The sequence below is a fragment of the Syngnathus scovelli genome, chromosome 4 (genome assembly GCF_024217435.2).
Source record: "Syngnathus scovelli strain Florida chromosome 4, RoL_Ssco_1.2, whole genome shotgun sequence".
Taxonomy (NCBI): Eukaryota; Metazoa; Chordata; class Actinopteri; order Syngnathiformes; family Syngnathidae; genus Syngnathus; species Syngnathus scovelli.
Window position 1 is genome coordinate 14,228,554 of NC_090850.1, and position 23,818 is coordinate 14,252,371.

The following is a 23,818-nucleotide window of genomic DNA, read 5'->3' on the forward strand; positions in this document are numbered from 1 at the left end:
GGATATTAGTAGCAGTGGACCGACTGATAAATCTGCTCACAAAGCCAATAGGTTTGTGACTTATGGTACGTATGAAAAAATACCACAGAAGCTGTGGAGGAAAAGGAGGAAATGAAATGAAGAAAGTGAGCAAGCCTGCTTGCCTGTATCTATTTTTTTTCCTCTCTCGCTGCTCAACACTGTAAACACACACTCCTCAGTGTACAGTTTTCACGAAGGCTTACATGCACTTGCCAGCAGATTAAACATCACATGGTTAACACTTAGGGCTGAACAATTAATTGAATTCAAATTGACATTGCAATATAGTAGAATGCAATTTTGGTTTTAGTTTTAGTTTATTAATATTCTGTGAGAATAAGTAGTATTGGGGATTTGTGTACGCGTGTACGCGTGTGCGCGTGTGTGTGTGCGTGTGTGTGCGTGTATGTGTGTGTGTGTGTGTGTGTGTGTGTGTGTGTGTATGAGACAGTGAATGTGAGGAAGTGAGTGAGTTAGCGAGGGAGTCCAAATGGATTTCAGCCCAGGAATAAATCACTGTCGCCACAGAAACCGGCCGACACTTGTGATGGATGGCTGAAATTTTTGTCTTGATGTCTTTAGTATTGCTGACAATTTGGTTGGAGTGGCTTTTTCACTTTTGCGCGACGCATTTAAATGCCAGCACATATAGCGAAAGCATGTTTCAAATATTTGCCATTATACCCCTTTTCTGCTTTAAAATGTAAATAAAAGGTGAATAGAATTAACCAATAATTGAAGGGATTTTGTGTCATGTATATTTGTAGCTAATGCTCATTGCAACCACCAAAAATAAAAAGAGACTGAAATTCAACTGGAAGATGGCACCATCTTGTTTGTGTACAAGTGTGCATGTGCGAGTGTGTGTCTACGTTTGTCTCTGCGACAGTCACGTGGACGCACTGACCCTTCTCATTGGGCAATGTCACCATGTGACACACTTCCTGTTTGCTGCGTTCACCAGATACACACTTTGTGAATGGATGGCTCTTTTGAGGAAATAGATAATTGTATACTATTTCATTTTTAAAAAATCTGATATGGCCCAATTTGGAAGTACTCCCTTCTGCATCTACATACTGTTGTCTCACTCCAAAATGTCAACATTTAACATGCTGTTGAGCTTTGCCTTTATGATATATATATATAATGTAGCATAAATAGACTTTATGTACTTTTGCATCAAGTTGCAAATACAAAACAACGTTCAACTTGACTGTGTAGGTTCCAAACATTAAACACAGGGATTAACATGTACTTTAAACAATTATGCAACTTGGCATTAAGTTGTGCAAACATTCCCCTTCCAAATCCTAACATGTCAGCCTGACTTACGATTTCAAAGTCTCAAGACTAACAGCATAACTGTTGTTAATTTTTACTTACTGTCACAATATCAATTAAAAATGGAACATGCTTGCAAAAAAATATTCTGTCATCCAGGTCATATACAAAGTTTGAAATGAAAAATGTCATAAATAAATCAATAAAATGACTTGGGCAGTTATGCTTTAAAAGCTATCAAAAGGTTGAATGCATGCATGTACTTTAAAAACAACGTCCAAACAATTTTGCAGCCTACGCACACACAAGCTCAAGAAGTACGCATCCATGCACACACACACACACACGCACGCACACACACACACAAACACACACACACACACATACACAACTTCAGAGTTGGGCCACTTCAAGTTAACCCCCATCCCCTAACACACACACACATGACCCCCCCCACCCTTCTTCCCTCACGTCACCTACGTCCAGTGTTTCCATGCGCTCTCAGCTGGCAGCCCCAAATCAGAGCACGCTTGCCACAAACTTCACCAATCAATACTTCCAAAGCCTCGGTCACAGCTCCCAAGTAGACTGACTCCACCACCACAGCACACATTCCAAAAAACCTTTTACTGACCTTACTGTCTTTTTTCCCCCTCTGTGTGGTTACAGTCCCCCTCTCTGCTGGTCCCCTACACCTCTAGCCTTCAGGAAGTCATGCAGGAGCCGCCTCGTGCTCCTACTCAAGCCCCACGCATCTGTATGAGTCTGATTTCACAGTCTTGAAGGGGGGCGGGGATGGGGGGTGACACCATGAACGTGCTGCTTATTTAGAAGCCGGCGCGCTATACCTGGGCTTGTAGGCAGCTGTTTAAAGCAGAAGGCTACATCCAGGGTGCATATTACCCCCTCTTCCTTACACACACACTCACACACACACACACACACACACACACACACACACACACACACACACACATGCATACAGTTTCTCTCTCTCTCGCGCTCTCTCTCTCTCTCTCTTTCTTTCTCTCTCTCGCTTGCTCTCGCTCCAACACATGTGCACACACTCACTAGCCGGCTGGTTGGCTCACAACACACACACTCACACACGCACATGCACAAAGTGAAATCGACAGACACAAGCAGCGGTCCATCCGTCAGAGGTCTCTCTACCTTAGCTGGGACAGCGGGGAGTGGGAGAAAAAGTGTCCGTCCTGTCTCCTTGTCCTTCTCATAAGTGTTTAGAAGACAATTTCAACAAGGGATTGCTCCCAATCTACCGAGGTGATCCACATGGATGAGTTATAATATGCTTGCCACTCTCTCCCTCGCTATCTTCTTAGACTCCCTCACTCTTGTCCTCTTTTCTCACTCTTTGGCACTTGAGCCTATCATCAAGCAGTACATTATTTATTGCAAAAGCTACGTTTTTTTTTTTTTTTTTTTTTTTTGCACACCAGTGGACATTGGATGGCAATGATGGCTGTATGAGGGGTCAGGTTTTGGCAGAGTGAGGGTGGGAAGGGAGGTGGGTGGAGGGGGGACATGGAATGTGATTTTAATTTATTTATTTATGCCGTGACTGGGATTGCCTTATCATCCAGGGTGATACTTGAGGGCATCGTTCTCCAAGCCATCCCGAATCACGGTGCCACTCTTTTTTTCATCAAAATGATTTCAGTTTATTACACTTTGTATGTGTGTGTGTGCGCGCGCGCGCGTGCGTCTATGTGTGTGTGTGTGTGTGTGCGTGTGTGTACGTGCGTGCGTGTGTGCATGGAGGGTCTTTGCATCTGCAAGAAGCTATATAAGAAAGAAAGCGAGAAAGAAAAATACAGAAAACGGGAGTGACAAAGACACAAAAGTGTAATATGTTCACACATAAAAACTAACTGGCCAAAATGACATTTTCCAAATAAATTAGTTTGTTAGATATTGTATAAAACATTATTGCATTCAAAATTATGAAAGCAATTACAAAGAGCAATCCTGAACATTTTTATGATTTGCTAAAAGTAAACTTTTCTACATTTTAACAATTTGCACGATGTGTTTCATCATCAACACCCATTAATTACGTTAGCTGTGTTTAAATCAAAAGGGTTGAATACAGACTGCTAATGTTTCTAAATCGGGTTCATTCACATCCTAAAATCTTTGAGCTTCATGATTATTTCATTTATATTGAGATTAATAAAACAGGTACTTGCATATTATGATGCAATGATAAGAATAAATAAAGACGCATTCTGATGAAAATCACTGTTTACACAAAACTACAACACCCCCCCAAACATGGCTGGCGCAACTCTGCTCGTATGCGACGGCGTGGAATGGCTCCAATCAATTTCTGTGAGGAACATGGACAGCCATCCAGCGTACAATGTGGCCTCGGGCCCGGGCGGCCTCTTCTATCACCACCATTAGCCCGACTGGAAAATGACTCCACTGGCATTAACATTCTATCTGGAATCTCAATCATTTTAACACTATCATAATGATGTGGATTTCTAATATTATTTTTAAAAGCCTTTGTGAGATTTAAAAAAAAAAAAATTGAACTTTCAATTCCTTTACTTAATTATCTTAAAATGAGAGTAACATGAGTTGAGAGGAAAGTAGTATGACGAACACATACGCGCACAATCTAATCTCTACCTGGAAGTTATATAGAGGCACTATTAAAAAAAGCACTAGCAAAGAATTATACATAGAGCAACTCCAACAATTTGATGAGTCTCAATGTCTCTAGCGACTCAACAGAGCCCCCACTGGTGGTGTGAAATTAAACATCCACCATACCCAACACTCCTGCCAAGTTGTGTCCAAGATATTTCCCGACACGTCCAATGTCATTCAACATAACAGTAGAAAATCTTTTTTTTTCTCTCCATTTTTTTTTTTTTTTTTTGCAAGGACTTTAGATGTTCCTGAATGGCATTATAATGTTTTATTAATATCGCTGAATTATTACTCATTTCCCTCTTAGAATTGAGTGCTTTAATCCACATCTGAAGTACTCATCAAGGCTGTTGAGGGAAATCAGTGTGGAAGGATACATTATATTTGCAAAAATGCAAAGGATGAATTAAAAATATATAGTCATACTGAAATATTAACTTTTAATTTTAAACATAATTTATCCAGAAGATTTGATTTCTTTTTCCCCTTTGAGCCTATTATGTTTTTGAAAAAAACAATACATTATGTGATTATATTACAGTGATTATTATATTTCTACTTTGTAATTTAACCTCATGTTCATTTTTATATTTTACAAAGACTTTAAAAAATGTTTTCAGCACATGGAGGTTGACATTTGAAAAAATTGAAAATCTAAATGCTTCCAAGCGTTTCAACTATCCTGCCTTCATGTTCACTCTTCATGTTTTTTTCCCTCCACAATAGTGAACTGTAATTCCCATGATCACCCTTGAAAGCATGACCTTGTGCTGTGTGACGGGGAGATAGCTGCACCATGAAGACAGGACGCCACTTATCATCAAGGGATGAGGTGGCTGTTTAATTTCACACCACCAGTGGCTAAAACCCCTGTTAGTGTTGAGCATCACAATGGCGGCTACGCTGGGGGAGCAGATGTCCTGGCGAGGGGGTGCAAAAAGGAGGGGATAGGAGGGGAGGGGGTGAGGCCAGGCGGTTGGTGCCTTGTGAGTGGTGGTAAAAAGTGTGCGGCAGAGTGCTTGCACTGTCACCGTGTATTGTACTCAGAACAGGCCGACCCCCGTGGGCATGGGCCAGAAAAAAAACAGCACCTCTCTTTTTATGATGCACAATAAACACACAAATAGCCATCCGGGTGTAGTGGCTTATAACTAAAAGTAGTGGGATGCACCCACGGGGGACATGAACCGGATCGGGAGGAGCATAGTCGCTGAGCAAAGGTGGCGGGAGTGCCTTTTAACGATCGCACTAGCACGCACGGGCCGACATTAGCGAGTGGCCGATTGCTTTGTGAAGAGCTTCTCATTGTCTGCAATGATGAACTTGAGCTCTGGCCTCCAACCTGGGGGTCTTTTTGTCTCATCCACTGGCTCCCCTTTTGCTACCCCTCCCTCACATATCACACACACACACACACGGTGACGGACAGACATAACACACCCCGCGACATGTGATGCCTGTAGGGTTGAACGGCGACCGCCATCCCCCTGCGCCGCCCTATATCAAATACAGTAATGAGCCAGCCCAAGAAAATGGCGGCCTTCTAAAACATGGCGGTGCGCTGATGGTCGCATGCAAACCAGGGAAGAAGAAGGTCACTTCTCCCATCTTTTAATACATCAGCCCCCACCTACCTTCTTTTTTCCTGTATCCCTCTCAAATGTCTTCTTTTAGTCTTTTTTCCCCTACCTAATTCAGTATGCAGATGTAAAGGCTTATTATTTAAGAGACAAATGATGGGGGAGATGAGAAGAGACATGCGGCTGCATTTGAGTGATGAGAAAATTAGGAGAGTGAAAGCCGGCTCCCGAGAGCTCTCCCCCTTTTCACAGAAGGTAATAAAAATATAAAAATAGGAAAATACAAATAACGGTGACCCTACCACTGTATTCTGCAGCTCAGCAAGAAAAAGCAAATCTGACTGCCATTCTTCCGCAGCGCCACGTCCCCTCGGAGTGCTCCAGCCCAGTCATACATACTCACCCCGCCAACACACACACACACACACACACACACACACACACACACACACACACACACACACACACACACACACACACACACACACACACACACACACACACACACACACACACACACACACACACACACCACACACACGCAAACACACACACACTCTCCAGTATCATTTTTCTATATTTTCTCCATCAGTGGGTTATGTGCACAACATTCCAAATTCATTTAGACTGCTTGATTTCTATTTTCATAATATCAGAACATCAAGTTAAAGAAAATAAATGTTTATTCAGCAGAATAGGGAGCGCCGGTCCGAGAGGGGGGTTCTCATGCGAAATCAGTAAATCACTCCATCTGGAAGATGAACGGCATGTTTGGGAGTTCATTGCCTTTCGTCTCGGCCGAGTGGCCAGCGTGGCGGCTGCAATAGCGGGCCCAGCAGGCTGCACTCGGGGGGTGACCGGCAGGCTTCGAGAGGGAAATAATGAAGCGAAGGACCAGCCATATTTGGCTGACCCCACATTCACCAATGCCAAACATTTTGTAGAGTATTTTGACGCCTTCTCAGTGAGCACATTTCTTTGAAAAAATAATCTGATGAGTAGCATAGTTATTATTTGCTTTCAAACATAACTAGGTTAGATTACAAGTTACTTTGTTTCATTCAGCAGCTGCATAATCCGAATGAACCAAATATACATGCTATCAGAGAACTTAAAAGTCTTGGCCTTCTGACAATATCCAACATATTTGACATTATCTTAAAACACAAGGAACAACTGAGAAATGAGCTCTAACAAAACCAGAAACAGGAAAACTTTGCAAACAATCACAAGAGTGGCATGGTCTAACAGGAAACACCAGCGAAAATGCGACTGAGCATGATGGGAGAAATTTCTTTTGTGTGGGAAAATAAAATGCCTAAAGAATCCATGGTAGTTCTAGTGTTGTATATAGTGACCCTGCAAAGTTCAGTCTTTGACAAGTCTCAGTCTGAGACTAGGCTGTGACTAAAAGCTGTGAGATGATTTTTCCAAATATTCATAATCTTCTGACGCATAGGTAACTTAAGATAGCACCAGACAAAGCACAGCACTAAGCTATCATGCTAATTTACACTCAGATAATGTACAAACTTCTCATGGACATGCATTCCAGGAGACGATAATCTTTGGTAATACGTGAAATACCGCTGGGTCTGTAATTTAAATACAGTGACTAGTGAGTAAGTAGATTTATTCTGATTCGCGGTTAGGAAACAGTAACACGTTTAATTACTCGCTTTGAATAAAGTGGTCATATGAATAACGTAAGAAAGGTAATATTTGATTAAACAAGACTCAAGTTCTGATAATCAGGTCAGTTCAAATGAAAGTTAACTGTCTTTAGTAATGCACATACATTTGACGGACTTTCGATTTCCCCATAATCAGAAACAGGAAAAAATGTTTGCTATGTAAATCTGGTACTTCAATAATTGCTAAAGAAAGAAAGAAACATTTTGAGTCGAGTACAGTTACTAAATCAAGACGTGAATGTGATCCAAGTCAAACCAAGATCGGACTTCAACATATGAGGACGGATGATTCCAGCCCTGAAGCCGCTCACCCTATCACTACCTTGATCTTTGTCATACTTGCTTTTGAAAAGAAAGAACAGACATACTAAAAAAGCATTCCAACATTCTTATTCCACAGCAAAGATATGAGAAAAAAAATTACGAGAAAACCCCAAGCCGCACATATAAGTGATGCCATTGCCAGATGATGCAACTGCTTCCATCAGTTCTGCTTTCTGGCTAGTATGCATCAAAATACCAGAACAAACACAATTTCAAGGGTCGCCAATAGTGGCTTTCTTCTTGCCTGGAGAAAGGAAGATTTGTTCACATTTAAATCAGTTGATCAATGACCGTGGCTTTACATGCTAAATGAGAGCCAGTTGAGTGGTACAGGCGAGCCGCATGTTAGTAAAGAGAATGTTCTCGAGCTCCATACTTGCCGGCGGACAGCCCTAAATTAAATATCCTCAGAATCCATTAGGCTAAACAGCCCAGGGAAAGAATTTGCAAAAAAGAAAAATGACAGTAAACGCAGGCAATCATGAGTCAATCTATTATGCATGAATTATATTTTTCCGTGTAAAATGTCTTCTGTTAATTCCCCTTTGTATACAACGTCCATTACATTAGAGGGATGCATCTGTCTGATCTAAATGAACATTTGCCTGACAATTCATCAGGCTCATGCTGCCATCGAGAATGAAAACACTCGCCATTCAAACCCACGCCACACGCTACAAGTTAAGATTCTTCATGCATAGTATATGGCTGTAAATCTCTCAAGGAAAAAAATTCCTGAAAGTGTTAAAAAATCATTCAAAACTCAAGCTTGAAAATGACTATTAAATGCAAATGTGTGATTTTAAATATAGGCAAAGATATTTGAGCACGCACAATTAAATCTAATCATCCCCCCCTCCCTCTCTCTAGCGTCCCTGACATCCCACCCGACATTATATGCAACAGAATCCACCCTTACGCACTAATTTGTTTGCTTCGTGTTCTTTACTCAGTGTAACCGACACTCAAACATACAAATTTAATAGAGCAAATTGAATCATTATCAAATTCAGATCAATATAAATTTAGCTCCGGTAGAAACAAAAGGCAGCAATATTGAAATCCAACACTGGCTATGTTTGTTCATTCTTGACCCTACAAGTGGCGCTTTGCTGCCATCATATAGACATGATTTAGCAGACTGGCACATTACAACTAATAAGACACTGGCAAAACAGCCTTTATTAATGCATGAGGCCATGTTGGGCCGAGAGAAAATCTCACAGGGAAAGGAGTCATCTGTGTACTTGAGAAGACACAACTGGATGATTACCAATTCAAAGCTGCAAACAGTAACTATATGAGAACAATGAGGCAAATGCAAGTAGGATGCACTCCTGGCTAGAATACAAATCGCAATTGCATGAATTACCATTACAGTTTTGATTGACATTGTCAGAGGTGTATTTATTTTCAAATATATTCATGACTCTGATTGCACGCCGCACCATGATGACTTTGCTTCATTTTGGGAACCAATTGAATTCTTATTGTGTTACATGCCAGCAATGTAGTGGCCAGCATGTGTGTAAAGCTTATTCTTTGCAGAGTTGGCGGGAGCTGGAGTCAATCCCATACACTTTATACATTATTTACTTGGATAATGTCAAGAAATGTTTCCTCATCTGTTAGGAATCAATATTCTAGAAGTCTCACAGCACACAAATGATCCGAGGGAGACATTTTCAGTTTCACTGCTATCTCAATATTTGGGATTTTGACAGAAGCTGTCATGCTATGACATGTGAACATAGTTAGAGCAATTGAGAATGATACATGTGACTGAGCTTTACTGAAGTGGTCAAAGAGCAGTGGTAGGAATAGTTCCCCACAGAAGGTGGACAGCGGGGAAGAGCTTTGCGAGTGTCTCACTTCATAGCAAAGAAAGGAGGGGGGGGGGGGGGGGGGCTATAGAGGTGAAGACCCCTGCACGAGTGATGGAAGGGCCACTACAAATTCATGAGCTATTTAAGGTCAGTGTGATATATTCTCTGCATTTAGTCTGGATCTGGGATCAAATGTCCATGCTCCACTCTCGTAATAAAATTCATTCTCATAAACGTTATCTTGACTTGTGTAACGCCAGTGTACCTCATTAAATGGTATAAACATGTTGTAGTCAACAGGAAATCATACATTGCCTTTTTTAAAACCAATTTGAAGGAAATTGCACGAATACATAAAATTACTTTTATAACAATTAGTAAAGGCATAATAATGATATTAAACTTGAAAAATAAGATCATTAAGTTCTGTGCAAAGCTGTTGTGAGCACATGAGTTCTGTATTGACCTTAGCTACAAGAGCATGCAAACAACCTCAAGGGTCAAAGTTCACATGTGGACAGAGACGGCATCCCAAACATCTGCTCTGTGTGCGTCACACAAAGCTGTCCCCTCAGAGACCCTCGCGGCCCCCAAGAGCCTGGGAATGATTCAAAGTCAAGGGCCTCCATAGTGATTGAGTCTTGAGTTGACACAGCAACTGTGTGAGGGAACCAAATAGGAGACATTTGTTTGGACCTGTATCTCTGAATCTTTTTTTTTTTTTTAGCACAAACATAACACATCACCAAATAAACGCCAAACCTACAGCAAAGCATTGTAAATAGCACCATTATGCTTTGGGGCTTTTTTTTAATTGTTATTATTAAAGTGTAACCGTTACTTTTGTCAAGGTTGCGAATAGTAAACACAAAAATTTCAGGCTTCTACTCAAAGCAAATAACGCAAAAGGGCTAGTTGGGGATTTTATTTGTAGAACATCTATTAACAAATTAAAAAAAGGAAAAAATAACAAGCCTTGTAGGCAAAGCGACTTAAACACTAAGCCCGGCGGAGCCGCCTTACCTCAACCAGCTCTAAATCGAGATTGCGGACAGGATTGAGTCGATCTCTTAACACAAGACTAATCACGTAGCGCATTAAACATGAGAGCCCTGACCACCCCTAAATACTTTCACTTGGCAGCCTGACACTACGCTTGAAAGGAAACATCAAATGAAGTCAATAGATGGATCAATAGCCATGGATGTCTGAGCTTGCCCTGCAGCCAAAACCCACCGTTGTACAGATCTCTCCCTGGTCTGAGCTCTGGTCTTCATTGTGTGCTGCCAGCGCAGAGGGACACTTGATGTACGTCTTTTTTACGCCAAACATCGCCCCTCGCATGCCACACTTGCTCACTCTTTCTAATGTGTAACTGATGTGCACCTGCTGGGGCCCGGGTTGCATGGGTGCACTCTCCTCAATGACGGCATCAATCACTCAGTAGGACTTTTTATGGCCGTTTAAACATGCATTTCACCGCTGTTACTCTTCCGCATAGCAAGTACGCGATGATAGCGACCGCAGCCAGCTGCTTTCGCATTCCATTCTGTCAGAACTAGGAGGCGTGATTTGATAATGCAAAGAATGTCCTCAAAGCTTGTTCTTAAAATAACATTTTATGCAAAAGAAAAATTCAAATGTAAAATAGAAACATGGATCAAAATACTATTACAATTCTCAGTGTTTTTAGCAGGGTCACATGTTTTCAGAGATCGTTGTGACAGAATTAGCCGTGGTTTTATATGCCCAACTTTCTAACGTTTCACCTTTATTTGTACTTTTTCATCAGTTTAAAAATTCCATTTGTTTTAGTTGTGATAATTTTGTATATATTTGAATATCAGTGCTTGTTGAGTGGGCCTGTCAGTCCTGTCACAAAGAGCTCAATTATTTTTTTCCATTATTTGTTTTAATTGATTTGATTTGATTTAGTTTAAATTGTTTTCATGTTTTACTAGTTTTTTTTTCATGGGTGAAAAACATTGAAACTATTGGTGCACTTTTTCATCATATATTAATGATACTACAACCGTGAGGAGCCAGCCAATGGTGAAAGTACCCTGCTTCCTTTTATTTAAATGTAGCTTAACACAACTGAAAATTCGCTATTTTCATGGCACACCACATAACGTTCAAGCACCTTGTTAAAACGTCGAGACAAAAAAAAAAAAAAAGAAGAGGACTATGGCCCAGCCGCACAGCCACACGTGTGACATGTACATGTACACATACAGAATAGCTGTAAAAACATTTAGAAACTATTATTCTTTTTGAGTCTGACCTGGATTCACAATACATTCTTGATGCACTAATTTAATTATGTAAAGTATTAAAAGCATTCGACCAGCTTTGTGAGGCCCATTTTAGAGAGAGTTCACCTCTGTGAGCTCTCCAGTGAGTTTAGTAACAGACAGAGCTTCTTCTTCAATTCCCCTTCCATTCGCACCTAAAATTGAAAGCTGACAAATGTAACCTTAATTACATTCTTCCCAATCACGGCTTAAATGTAACCTTGTGGCTCCCGCTCAGTGACAGAGTGAAGTGCACTGCACCCTCCTTGGGCCTATATTTCACCAGAGGCAGTAAATGCATCTAAAGGACACGAGATGGATACATTATGTATATGGGACACACAAGTATGCGATTTAAGGAGTACGATGCTGCGTCAGCACTGAAAATGCAAGCAGATCGAGGAACAAACACGGCGGCAGAGTCCTCCTTATATACAGCCGGGCATGGTCTATTGACCCAAATGTAATTATTTTATACACTCTCTGTCCCCCTCCAATCCATTCTTCATTTCAAGATGTCAGACTTAGCACACGTACATATTTTATATGTATGGTTTAGTCCAAAATGATTCATCAGCTGGCCAAATAATTACTTTCGAGACGCTGTGAAACTGTGATTTGTTTTGAAATGCATTAAAGGTGTTTGAAGATAATTGCTGAAATTTTAAATCATTTTTCACCATTTCAACTTTTAGGATTTTTATATGGGCGTGGCAAAGTGATGCACACCAACAGATACACATTTAAGAATTAAATATTCACTCAAAATATAAATAATTGTAGTCTTCATGTATCTTGAAATTCAGCATGTACTTAAAAACGGCATACTGTTAGTACAAATACCCACTAATCATCCTAACATATGTATTTTTATATATAAATACTTTCGTATTTTTCAAGAAAAAAAATAAATTTCTGAACCTGTTTAATCACTGCTTCAGAAAAAGATGATTTTGAATGCAGTTCATGAATCAAGTTTCTATTTACAAGCACCATGAAGTAAAAATTAAACTGGATGAATGTATAAAATGTTGCTGTGTTTGTCCTTATGCCTGACACTGAAGACCCCTCTCCTAGGTTGAGAGACAAACACGGGGGAAGTCTGGAGGTAGCTGCCACCCACGCACAGCTATTTTCCATCTTCTTTAATCACATGATCAGGGTGATGGCGTCATATCCTCGCAGCAGAGGGAGGGGCTAAGCTGTGTGCAGCTCGCCACCATTTTGTGTGGCTACCTGACTCATTTGTTTACCTACATAGTCGTGAGGGTTTTAGAGGACCTGTCGTGATGTTTACACCTATTGATGCTAAAAGGATCACAAACGGGCAGTGCAGATTATCGTGCTGCTGCTCGTTTTGGATTTCATGTCAGGCGTTTCACTCCATGGGCTGTCCTGGTGGCGGAGCCCGTCTCCTCCCTGCCATCAGCTATGAAGAGCCTCATATGGTGCAGTCAAATTGCTGTCTGTCGGATCATGCCTCTGAATGTCCAGACTTCATCAGGAGGATTAAAGAATGGGATCAAGGGGCGATAGCGGGACGGTTGCAAGCCCTTGCCGTGCACCACACACGTTTACAAATGTGCACCGAAAAAGACTTGAAAACTGAATGCTCTGAAACCACGCCCCGCTTAACTGCCAGCTGTCAATCAAATCTCACTACTATGGCCTGAAAAATTAATGCCATCTGGTGTTGCTACTTTTTTATGCCTATACATACTGCAACTCGGTGTTTGAGCTGCCAAATTTCATCTGCTAAGGTCTCCATTTGCTGGAGTATACCCCACGAGGTTGTCGTGGGGCGTTCCACGTTGCGACGACAGGCGTCGGCCATCAGCTAGCCTGCAAGCCGGCATGCGTGAGCCTAGTAATCATAGCCAGGGACAAAATGTGCATATTTTATATATTCAATTGAACCGATATACAAAAATCAACTTATGTATAGATTTAATATTATATTACCAAAAGACTGTTGAATTTTGAGTACCGGTGCTGTGTAGTTGTCATTTTTTAACATTTACTTTCAAACATATACAAAATACATGGAAACAAATCTCCAAAACCTATTTACAGGGTTTTTAAAATATAGGTGACCAATGGTGCAGATCTCTTATGATTCCTACACTGACTCTTTTTCTGATGAAAACCAAAAAGAAAGACTAAATGTGTCTCAGTAGGCAGGGGGATGAGGTGCAAATGTGCTTGCCGAGGTAGGTTGCTCCAGAGTCTGTGATTTTGGGAGCAAATGACTGCACCATATTAAGGAGTAATGGAAGTCACAGCAGGCCCCTTGTGAAATATTCCTATATGCTTTCATCATGACACTGATCAAGGCACCAAGAAAGGTCCATTACTTGCTTTAGTAGTGCTAGTGTTATTACGCGGAGAAAGTCATCCTGAAAGCCGTACATTGGAGGGCAAACTGTTAATTCCAATGCTGGGCGATAGCATCTACATCATCATAAAGCAGAAATAAATAAAGGAAGGATGCAAGATATGAAATGAAATAACATAAAATCCAAACAAAGGTACAAGAGTTCAGCATCAAGATCAGTTGTCTATGAGTGCATAAGGATGAGATTTTTGTAGTGATCCCACTAAATTCGAGTAAATAAGTCTATATTCTGTGCTTTATTCTGGGATTTGCCAGACACGAGGTCTGGCCCTGCATTTGAGACAACAAAGGCAGTCTTGACATCTTGCCCAGCCAGCAGATAATATTTGCTGTTCAGAGACGGGCTTTCTTTTGTTCCAGGTTCTTATAAGCCCAAGACACTTGAAATTTAAACTGAGTTCAAAAAATATTATTTGCCACAGGGCAAGGTAAATCTCTTGGCAGGACCTTTCAAAGGCTTGCCCTGGGTTTGTTTACAATTGATCTTATTTAAAAGTGTTTTTTTTTCTTTTCTTTTTTTTAACTTTTCAAAGACACACTTTCTGCCATGATCTTACGGGTCAAAAAGAACAATGAATGTTTTTTTTTTTTATTCATTTGAGGAAAGATTTAAATAGTTATATAGGCAGCAGACAATCAAATTATTCTACTGCCGGTCTTCATATTTGTAATTAAAAATGTATCCAAAACCGTGGCTACAAACGTTTTAGAGCGCATCTGTATCTCTCGTGGCTTGCTTAAGCTTCAAAGAAGATTCCCGTGGGCGCCTTCATTTCCCCACAAACTTTCTTCAAGGCTGCGCAGGTTAACGTGTCCGCTTTGACTACCTGATCAATAGCTGTAAAGGTATTCATTGCACCAGGGAGACAACTTTGGTCCTGCAAGTCGCAGGTAAAATCCAGCAAATCTAATGACCCTTGCTGAAATTTTACATCCTCCAGTTTTTTTTCCATGCATTATCACATAGATGCATGAGAAGGTGATGAAGTCGATAGCGGGGGGGTACCGAGTGCCCTTTCGGTCCTTCTTTTGTTCTTTCGGAAAGAGGTGAAGCGAGTGCAATTGCACGTATCCCCAAAATGCCCCCCGAACGCTTCCTTGTGGCCCCTGAGTGGGAGTGTGTAATCGGCCCTGGCAGAGTGGTGGCTAATGGGGAGGGGAGTGGGGAGGGGACACGCCTTTGAGATGTATTCATGTGCGTGGCGTGGCGCCCGGACCTAGGGTGACACTCCTTCATTCGTGCCGCCTCAGGCCAGGATTAGGGCGAGCGGGCAGCCTGGCAAAGATGGCCATAATGCGGCATCATTTTCATATTAAGCTCATCTCTTCTCCACAGACCTGACGGTGGACAGGCCTCCTCTCTTTGCTGCTCAAATTATCCTCAATTACTGGGGAAAGGCCGGGCCAGGGGACGTCACCTAACCTTCACCATCTGTTAGGTTCAAAGACGCAACGCTCGGCCAGCCTGCCTGTCTCCTGCCCCCCACCCCTACTCCGACCTTTCTGCCTGGGCCTGCTCCGACTCTATACGCCTCCATCGCCCCCACCCTTCCTTCCGCCACCCCAACTATCTCGCCCTGATTGGCCAGCCAGCTTGCTCTGGACACAGCTGGGAAGTGCATGTGCACAAGACGCATTAAGGGAGAAAAGGTTATGTCACGCTCCTTTGACAAGGATATTCAAAAGTACACACGCGCAGGGGGTTAAGTCCATTTCCTCGGGATAACAGCATCAATTAAACCGGTGTTTTTTTCCCAAAGTATAACTGGATTGAACAGAAAGATTAAATGTTTCTCTCTTATACTGAAACTTTCAATATGCAAAAAAAAAAAAAAAAAAACAGCACCCAGCTATCATTATGACGCAACACAGTTGAACAGCTCTGAACAATAATATCAATAAGAAACATATTGCTCAAGTCTCAGATCAAACATGGTACAAAGAGTAGTCCGCACATAAAATGCCTAGCCGGTAAAGTAACATCATCATGAACAACATTAAATTACAGTGATGGAATAGGCCTAAATGTTTATCCTACACAAGACAGGTGTTATACCTAAAAAGCATATTTAATAACATTCTAAACCATAGCAAAACTGTGTATGGTTTAAAACATTAAAACTGCATTAAATCTACGAAAATGAGAAAAAAAAACTACCATCCTTGAACGATTCGATTGAAATGCAAAGTTTACAAAAACATTTACCTCTATAAATGTATTTAAAAAAGTGCATCTAAATTACAAAAGTCCAACTGAACTTGAAGGGGAAATACAACTGGACTGTACGTAGGCAATGATGTTGTGGCTGATTGATGTGTTTGTTTAAGGTCCGCTTGATTTTGAAATGTGTTTTTAAGATTATACAATAGGCACATTGATTTAATTAATTTGCTAAACAGTTCAGTCAGTGTTACTATTGGCCATTTATGCTTATTAATATCATCGTAATATTTTCCTTAATTGTTTTCATGAATTTCTCAATGAATAATGCTGGAATTTCAAGCCTTCATTTTGGGTTTGTGCAGGAGGAAAAGTGTAACATCTGGTGTTGATGGTTGGGCCCGTTTTCTACTGGGTGCCATTTTAGGTTTTAATAAAAGATATCCTAGTGAGAGATCCTTTTAGTGCCTTCGTGAAATATAGTTTTTTGAGTCTTTGCTTACCTGTGCGGGCTAACTTGTCGTTAATTAAACATTCATCTATATTTGAAACTGCGCTTGTGAAATATTCACAAGCTCTTATTTCTGCAATGGCGAATGCGCCTCTTAATAATGCAGGTGCTGTTTTCTGTTTGTTTCCAGCCTGTGTGTTTTAGCAGCTCCACTGTGTCCATTTGGGCTTTGCAGCTTGTCTGCCCACTCAGAGGCCCCCGATGGCAGGTCATCTGGCTTTGAAAATAACTTTTAATAAGGCTGCTGAATAATAGATGCGCTGTTGGCTAAAATCAAGCGGGGAGGAGCGCGGCTAAGGACAGCAGGTTGCGGAGACAGACAGCAAGCAGGGCCCAGACGTTTCCCTCTCCATCATCATCAACAGCCTACCTCAACCCCTCGCCAGACTCCATCAGGTCAGAGGTCATGGACTTGACCTTGTGGCCCCAGCAGAGAATGCGCACTTGATTTGAGGTATAATTCGGGATTTATTCAGGGAGAGAGGACCCCATCTCAGGCAGCTTTATGCCTCATTATCCAAGAATCCTTTTTGCTCTCATCAGCCCAGTTATCACCTTATAATCATGGAGTTAAAAAGTAATACATTATGATGTCCATTTTTACATGACAATGACTGAAATAAATTTTTTGGCTCTTTCCTTCCATCATAATATATATATATATATATATATATATATATAAAAAAACACACACACACATATACACACACACATATATATATATATATATATATATATATATATATATATATATATATATATACGTGTGTGTGTGTGTATATGTGTGTGTGTTTGTGTAAACGCATATATAAAACAAAATTATATATATATATATATATATATATATATATATATATATATATATATATATAAAAACTCACAATAATAGAGCACAACTATTTCTTCTAATTAAGAATTTTTATGAAAGCAACACACAACTCCCAACTTCAAATACTGCAAATGCACAGATTTATATCTTCTATTTCAGCCATGGATTTTTCTTTAAAGAGAAGGGAAAGTAGTATTCAAATTTTCTGCAAGATTTTTTTAAAACGAGAACACGCTTGCGGCCTATATAGCAGCTAAGCTTTTCAAATGCTTGTCACTTACAGTCTAAAGTGGAGCGATAGCTTTCATATGCAAGCTAAAAAGACTGATCATTGCTATATGCGCCTCCCACTAAGTGGGTCCCTGCGGAGGACAATTTTAGAGAGATTTTCGCCTGATATGAAACAAGCCCTGCACGCATTAATATTACATTACAAGGCAGACTATCGCACTGATCGCCTTCTTGCATGCAGGTATAGAAAAGCTCCTTATCCACGGTAATATTTTGCGCATCAAAGAAACGCGAAGAAACGTGTAAAATTAGGAGGTTTTTTTTTATTTTTAGCTCTTATTTAGGTGATGATTCAAATAGGCAGCACGGGCAATAAAATGCGTATTTAGGTCACACAAGAAAGGAGACAAATGCCGCAGGAAAGGCGCCTCAAATGTGTCACGCATGGCTGGCTAGCCGCGTGCACACACATACGCACATCACACACGCGCACGAGAATGTGACAGGTGCAAGGACTTTGTTACACGTTTACGGATGAATGTGCACGCGCGCACGGATCATGTTCTATTCTGCTTATAATAAATAGATGTATAATAATAATAATAACAAAAAACACGAGCGTATTTTAATTGTTTATGATCACACACGCGCGCGCACAAATATATATCCACGCGTGTCACAGAAGGCGCCTCCGGGAGGTCGACGCGTGCGTCCGTGCCAAAATGTGTCCCACTGTCCCCTCTCATTTGAATGTGAATGCTCCCTGGGTGCACGCAGAGCTTGCTGTTTTCCCAGGGCCTAAACACACACACATACACACACGCACACGCACACACACGCGCGAGTGTGTGTGGGTTTTTTTTTTTTTTTTTTCAATTAGTGCCACCCCCTCCTCATCCAAACCTCCGCCCACCCTCAAGCATCTAATAGGGGCTAATTGGGCATCATTACGGATTAATAGGATGCGTTAATTGGCTCACTGCAGAGGGGGTACCAGTGGAGGAATTTGGCAAGCGATCCGATTGGGAGTGACATGTTTATTCCGTCTACTTAGCATTCATCGTGTTTTAATGGGACACTTGTTTGCATGGATGGGATAATTAGGATCATTACGGCAACAGGCTGGCAGCTGAAAATAGAAGAAACACACACTTCGACAGTGTGCTGTTATTAAAATTCGTAATGACAACATTATAAGAAAACCAGCATTGTTTTTAATTTATATAGTATATATGTATATATTAGCAGTGTTGATGCAGAGGCCTGTCACGTGAAGTTTTTTTTTTTCAATAAGTAATTTGTAATTTGTAATCCTGTTTTAGCATTATATTTTAATTACATTTATTTTAGAGTATTGATAATAATAATAATAATAATAATAATAATAATAATAATAATAATAATAATAATAATTTCCAACAATTAAGCACACAGAGTAGTTGTTTTTCTTTTAGATGAGCAGCCATGACATCATTGTAATAGCGACATTTAATCTAGAGGCCTTACACAGGCAAAAGTGATCCATGTAACAACACAAATAGAAACATCAATGCAGGATGTAAGTGTATATTACTGCAATGAAGCTCGTTTGATCAACAATCAATCAGCATTTGTGAAACCAAAGCCAGTACTGGCAAACTTACCACTAACAACTCTACAAATGCACCCTGACGAGAAATGGGCCCAAATATGCTCCTGTACACGTCACTGTTGTACGGTCTAGCTACAGCATATATTATTCCTTATATGCCAGGAAGAAAGTGCTGTAGACCAGACGAATGTTGTTGCTTGTGGAACTATAATGCAAAATGGGAGTAACTAAGAAATCACGAAAATAATGAATATAAAGAAACACCAAAGAGACACGTCTGTCAGCACACCAATGACAGTGCCTTTGCAGCGGCTGCATGGAAGCTCTCAACTGACCCCCTCCCCAGCGCCAGACCCCTACCCTCCTAAACCCCTTCGCACCCCCCACCCCAAGCCCACCCTGGTGAAGTTCAAGGTCTCTGCAGTCAATGACCCACACACATAAGGAAGCCCCATTTTAAAAGCATTTAAAAAAAAAAAAAAAAAAAGCATGTGTGCATTTACTGTTTAGCTTTGACAACATGATTTGTTTTATAATTATTCCATTGTTATAGTCAAAAATGTAAAACTGCTAGCCCTACCTACAGTATCGGATGAGCCCTCGAAATCATGTTGTGATTTATATTCTGATTTTACATCAAATAATATGCATACAATCAAAATAATATGCAGGACTACAATTTAAAAATAAGTAGACCATCAAAAGCAACAATTGAGGTAAAAGGCCTCTTGGTCTTATTTGCATAACTAAGATTAAGTGAGCACAAATAATTTGGTTCCTTTTAAAAATCATTAGCCTAACAGCAAAAATGGGAACCTCATTTTGGAATAATATTGAAAAAACAAGGAGAAAAAAAAAAAAAGAATACAACAAATGCAACAAACAAGAATATTCCTGTTGCCTGACAAACTATGCAGTGATAATGAAAAAAAAATATTTTGGCCCCATTTATTGATAATGTGTTAATAAATGATTTGGGTAATTGATTTATTTGTCGAACAAAATGGGTAAACTTTATCGCAGTATTAGAGGAATGGCTACAATGTAACAGTTTTGGGACGTGAATATTAAGATGTTAAATAACCATTATACTTTTTGCTAAGATTAACTCCTTGTGAATGTATTCTTAAAATAATGTCTTATGTCACAAAAAAGCCCAGAAAAAAAAAAAAAAAAAATTGCCCTTAACACACAGTATCTGGTTCAGTTTTCCATGCTTTCTGAAAAAGAAAAATGGGTATAAACGAATTAGGCCATAAAATGCTCAGTCGATATAAAACACACGCCCAACAATTAAAATTCCAAATTTATTTTATGAGTTTGTCTGATTATACAAGAGCTGTGAAATGAAACTATAGACTTATAACCAAAATCAGCTCTAACGTTATCATCTCCATTCATTTACAGACTTCACTCTATACTGTGTGTTCATTACAAATTGTAAAACTATGAGAAAATAAAAACTAAAAATGAATGCAAATTAGGCACAAACATGCACCCTATGCAACTGCAAAATAAAGATTTTAATTCTAACTGATTTAATAATTCACATATATTACATGTTTCTGAATGGTGAAATATATAGTACTATTCAAATGTGCGTGTGTGTGTGTGTGCGTGCGTGCGTGCGTGCGTGCGTGCGTGCGTGCGTGCGTGTGTATACACGAAAGAAGGATGATAAAGGGCCAATCAAAGTTCAAAATGTGATTCTTTGTCAATGCTGAATGAGGAAGGGCGAGACAAGAAAGCGACGAGGGTGAGGCAATGATGGAGTAGCGAGAGGATGCTAGGTGGTCCCAGGTGTGTGTAATGACATCAGAGGGGCGCGACATCCTGCGTGTGCACACTGAAATAAGAGATCCGGTTTCCTTTAGAAGGTCTCTTCATGAGAGCCAGGTCACGGCCAGTCGCCTCCTCCTGACATGTAATTGCTGATATTGATTATAGGTTATCATATGCTGCGGGCCATTTGGAAGATAATGCCGCGGCGGTTGATTTGTCCACCATTAACATCCTGCTTCGCTTCATATGAACATGTAAATTAAGTTTAGAACAACTTCGTAATGGGCCACTTAGCCTCATCTAATAAAAGGAAGGGGATTTAATGGCTACAACACCTTACATGATGACAGTTAAAGCAAATTGGAAAAATATTGAAATATTTTCTCTCTAACTCAAACTCGTTCTGATGCATCCTACAGGGCAGCACTTGCCATAAAATCTAGTGTTGGCCATTGCAAAAAAAAAAAAAAATCCTCCACATGGAAAAATGAGAGTGGCATTTCCAGGAAACACCTTTTCCCTTTTTACCGATCTGTGAAAGAGCTGCACGCAAGCAGAACGTAGGTCTGTCAAAGCACTGAAATGACCACTTCAAAACCAGGAAACACTGAACTTTGCAGCTGTTTCTAGTATTTTATGTCTAACCAGTTGAGTTGGCTCTTTAGACAGATGCAGTACAGATATACGCCACCACCAAAAATATTAAAATAATAAACTGAACATTACTGTAAAGACTTTGGTTGTGTGCCTAAAAACCATCCAGCAAGTTTCTGCACACATTGAAGTACGAAAATGCATTCATGAGAGTATCCTAAGAGTTATTAATAAATCAAGTATATATAATATTAGATATAAATCAGCCACCTAATAATTACCGTCATAATAAAAAACTGCTAATGTTTTTGTTAGAATTGTGTTTTTTGTTGTTCTCTGTGTAGTCATCTTCAAAAGTTGAATTGAGGTCATGGGACTCCTTACTGGTTACGCCTATTGTATTGTCTTACCTCATGTTTTCCGAAAATGTTTCAAAACAACTTGCGCACTTCCACCAAAATATAGTCATTTAAATCCCTTAAAAAAATTGACATTTGTAGCTGGGTCAACATGGATTGTCAAATATGTTTGCAAATTTCAGCAATCACCCTCAAGCTATAGAATGCAGCAAAACCTTGAAAAGCCGTCAGACAGATTTAACTGCCTCACAATCATCGCGCTTGTTCACACATTTCTGTTTTCCCCACCCTTTCTTTTCTCAGCAAAGAATCGCACATCAAATACACAAAAATCACAGAAGAGAGAAAAGCGGTAACCTTTGAGAGAGTCGATCAGAGGTGCGCCAGCACCTAGTACAGCCCAGAGCAGTAAAGACAACCCACTTGTACTTCAAAAACATGACATTTGCCACCTCACAGCACCAAACATGTCTCTCTAAGTCTACACCTGTAAACCTGCAAACCCACACAATGTAGATCAAGAGCTTTCCCTGCTCAAGCAAACACTATTAAAAGTTGCACAATAGCCTGCCTCGGCCTATCTGTGTGTGTGTCTGCGATAGGGCTGAACAATTAATATAACCTACTTGCGACCGCACCCCTAAAAAATGTGATTGCGATTTAATATGTGATCATTCTTCTGAGCTTCTCTTCCCATTATTGCAAATAAAAGCATAAATTTATTCTGTGTCATAATAATATCAGACGTATTATACACAAATGCTTGTTGCGTGTTGTAGCTGGGTCAACATGGATTGTCAAATATATTTTTCTATGTATTTACACACACAGATATATATATATATATACTTTTTTTTCAAAATTGCAGCTTCTACAATTTAAAATTGCATTCGACTACCTCCCAATATAGATTTGAATTCGATTAATTGTTCAACCCAAGTCGCGAGAAAAAGAGCGAGAGAGAGAGAGAGAGAAAGAGAGAGACAGAGAGAGGGAGAAAAATAGAGAGAGAGAGAGGGAGAAAAATAGAGCGAGCGAGCGAGCGAGCGAGCGAGAGAGAGAGAGAGAGAGAGAGAGAGAGAGAGAGAGAGAGAGAGAGAGAGAGAGAGAGAGAGAGAGAGAGAGAGAGAGAGAGAGAGAGAGAGAGAGGGCAGTTGAAAGAGTGAGTGGGTGCAGGTCAGCAAATCAGTCAGTCACCGAAACACAGTTGTTGGATACTAGAGGCAAAAGAAATGGAAGGCATACCTGTTTGCAGCAAAGCGACGGCAGGGTCAGATCTCAGCCTGGTGGTATCTTGCATTAATTATTCTCCTGGAAAGATGTTAGCTGCAGCGTCATCTCTCCCGAGAAGGCACTCCTACTGTCCCACAGTCGGTGGATGGAGGTGAGCAATAGGAGAGAGGAAAGAAGAGAGCGAGTCAGAACCGGCGGCAGGCCCATGCAAACCATGACTGGCCCACGTGAGATTGATCGCGCACGCTGAGGCCTCTGCGGCGCAAAGGGGGGGAACTGTCGGGAGAGCGGCGCGCTTTGTGTAGCCCGGGGATATGGAGAGTCGAACGCACTGTCACGCGCACACGCTTAGATGTGACACAAGTGCTGTTAGCATTTGAGCTAACACAAAAAGAGTGATGAAAAGTGGGCCGCGTGTTTATGTCAT

The 23,818-nt window shown here is 40.5% G+C and overlaps 1 protein-coding gene across 2 annotated transcripts in view; it reads right to left on the bottom strand.

Moving 5' to 3' along the window:
- The window catches only part of zfhx3b (zinc finger homeobox 3b), a 260,384-nt gene that overhangs the window by 192,959 nt on the left and 43,607 nt on the right, over positions 1-23,818 (bottom strand). Inside the window, exon 2 of one of the 2 annotated variants that reach the window (XM_049718658.2) lies at positions 23,404-23,515. The gene's annotated coding sequence lies outside the window, so the exon portion shown is untranslated. Of the gene's footprint in view, positions 1-1,939; positions 2,191-23,403; positions 23,516-23,818 lie in introns of those variants that run through there. The other variant, XM_049718656.2, reaches the window with a different exon arrangement.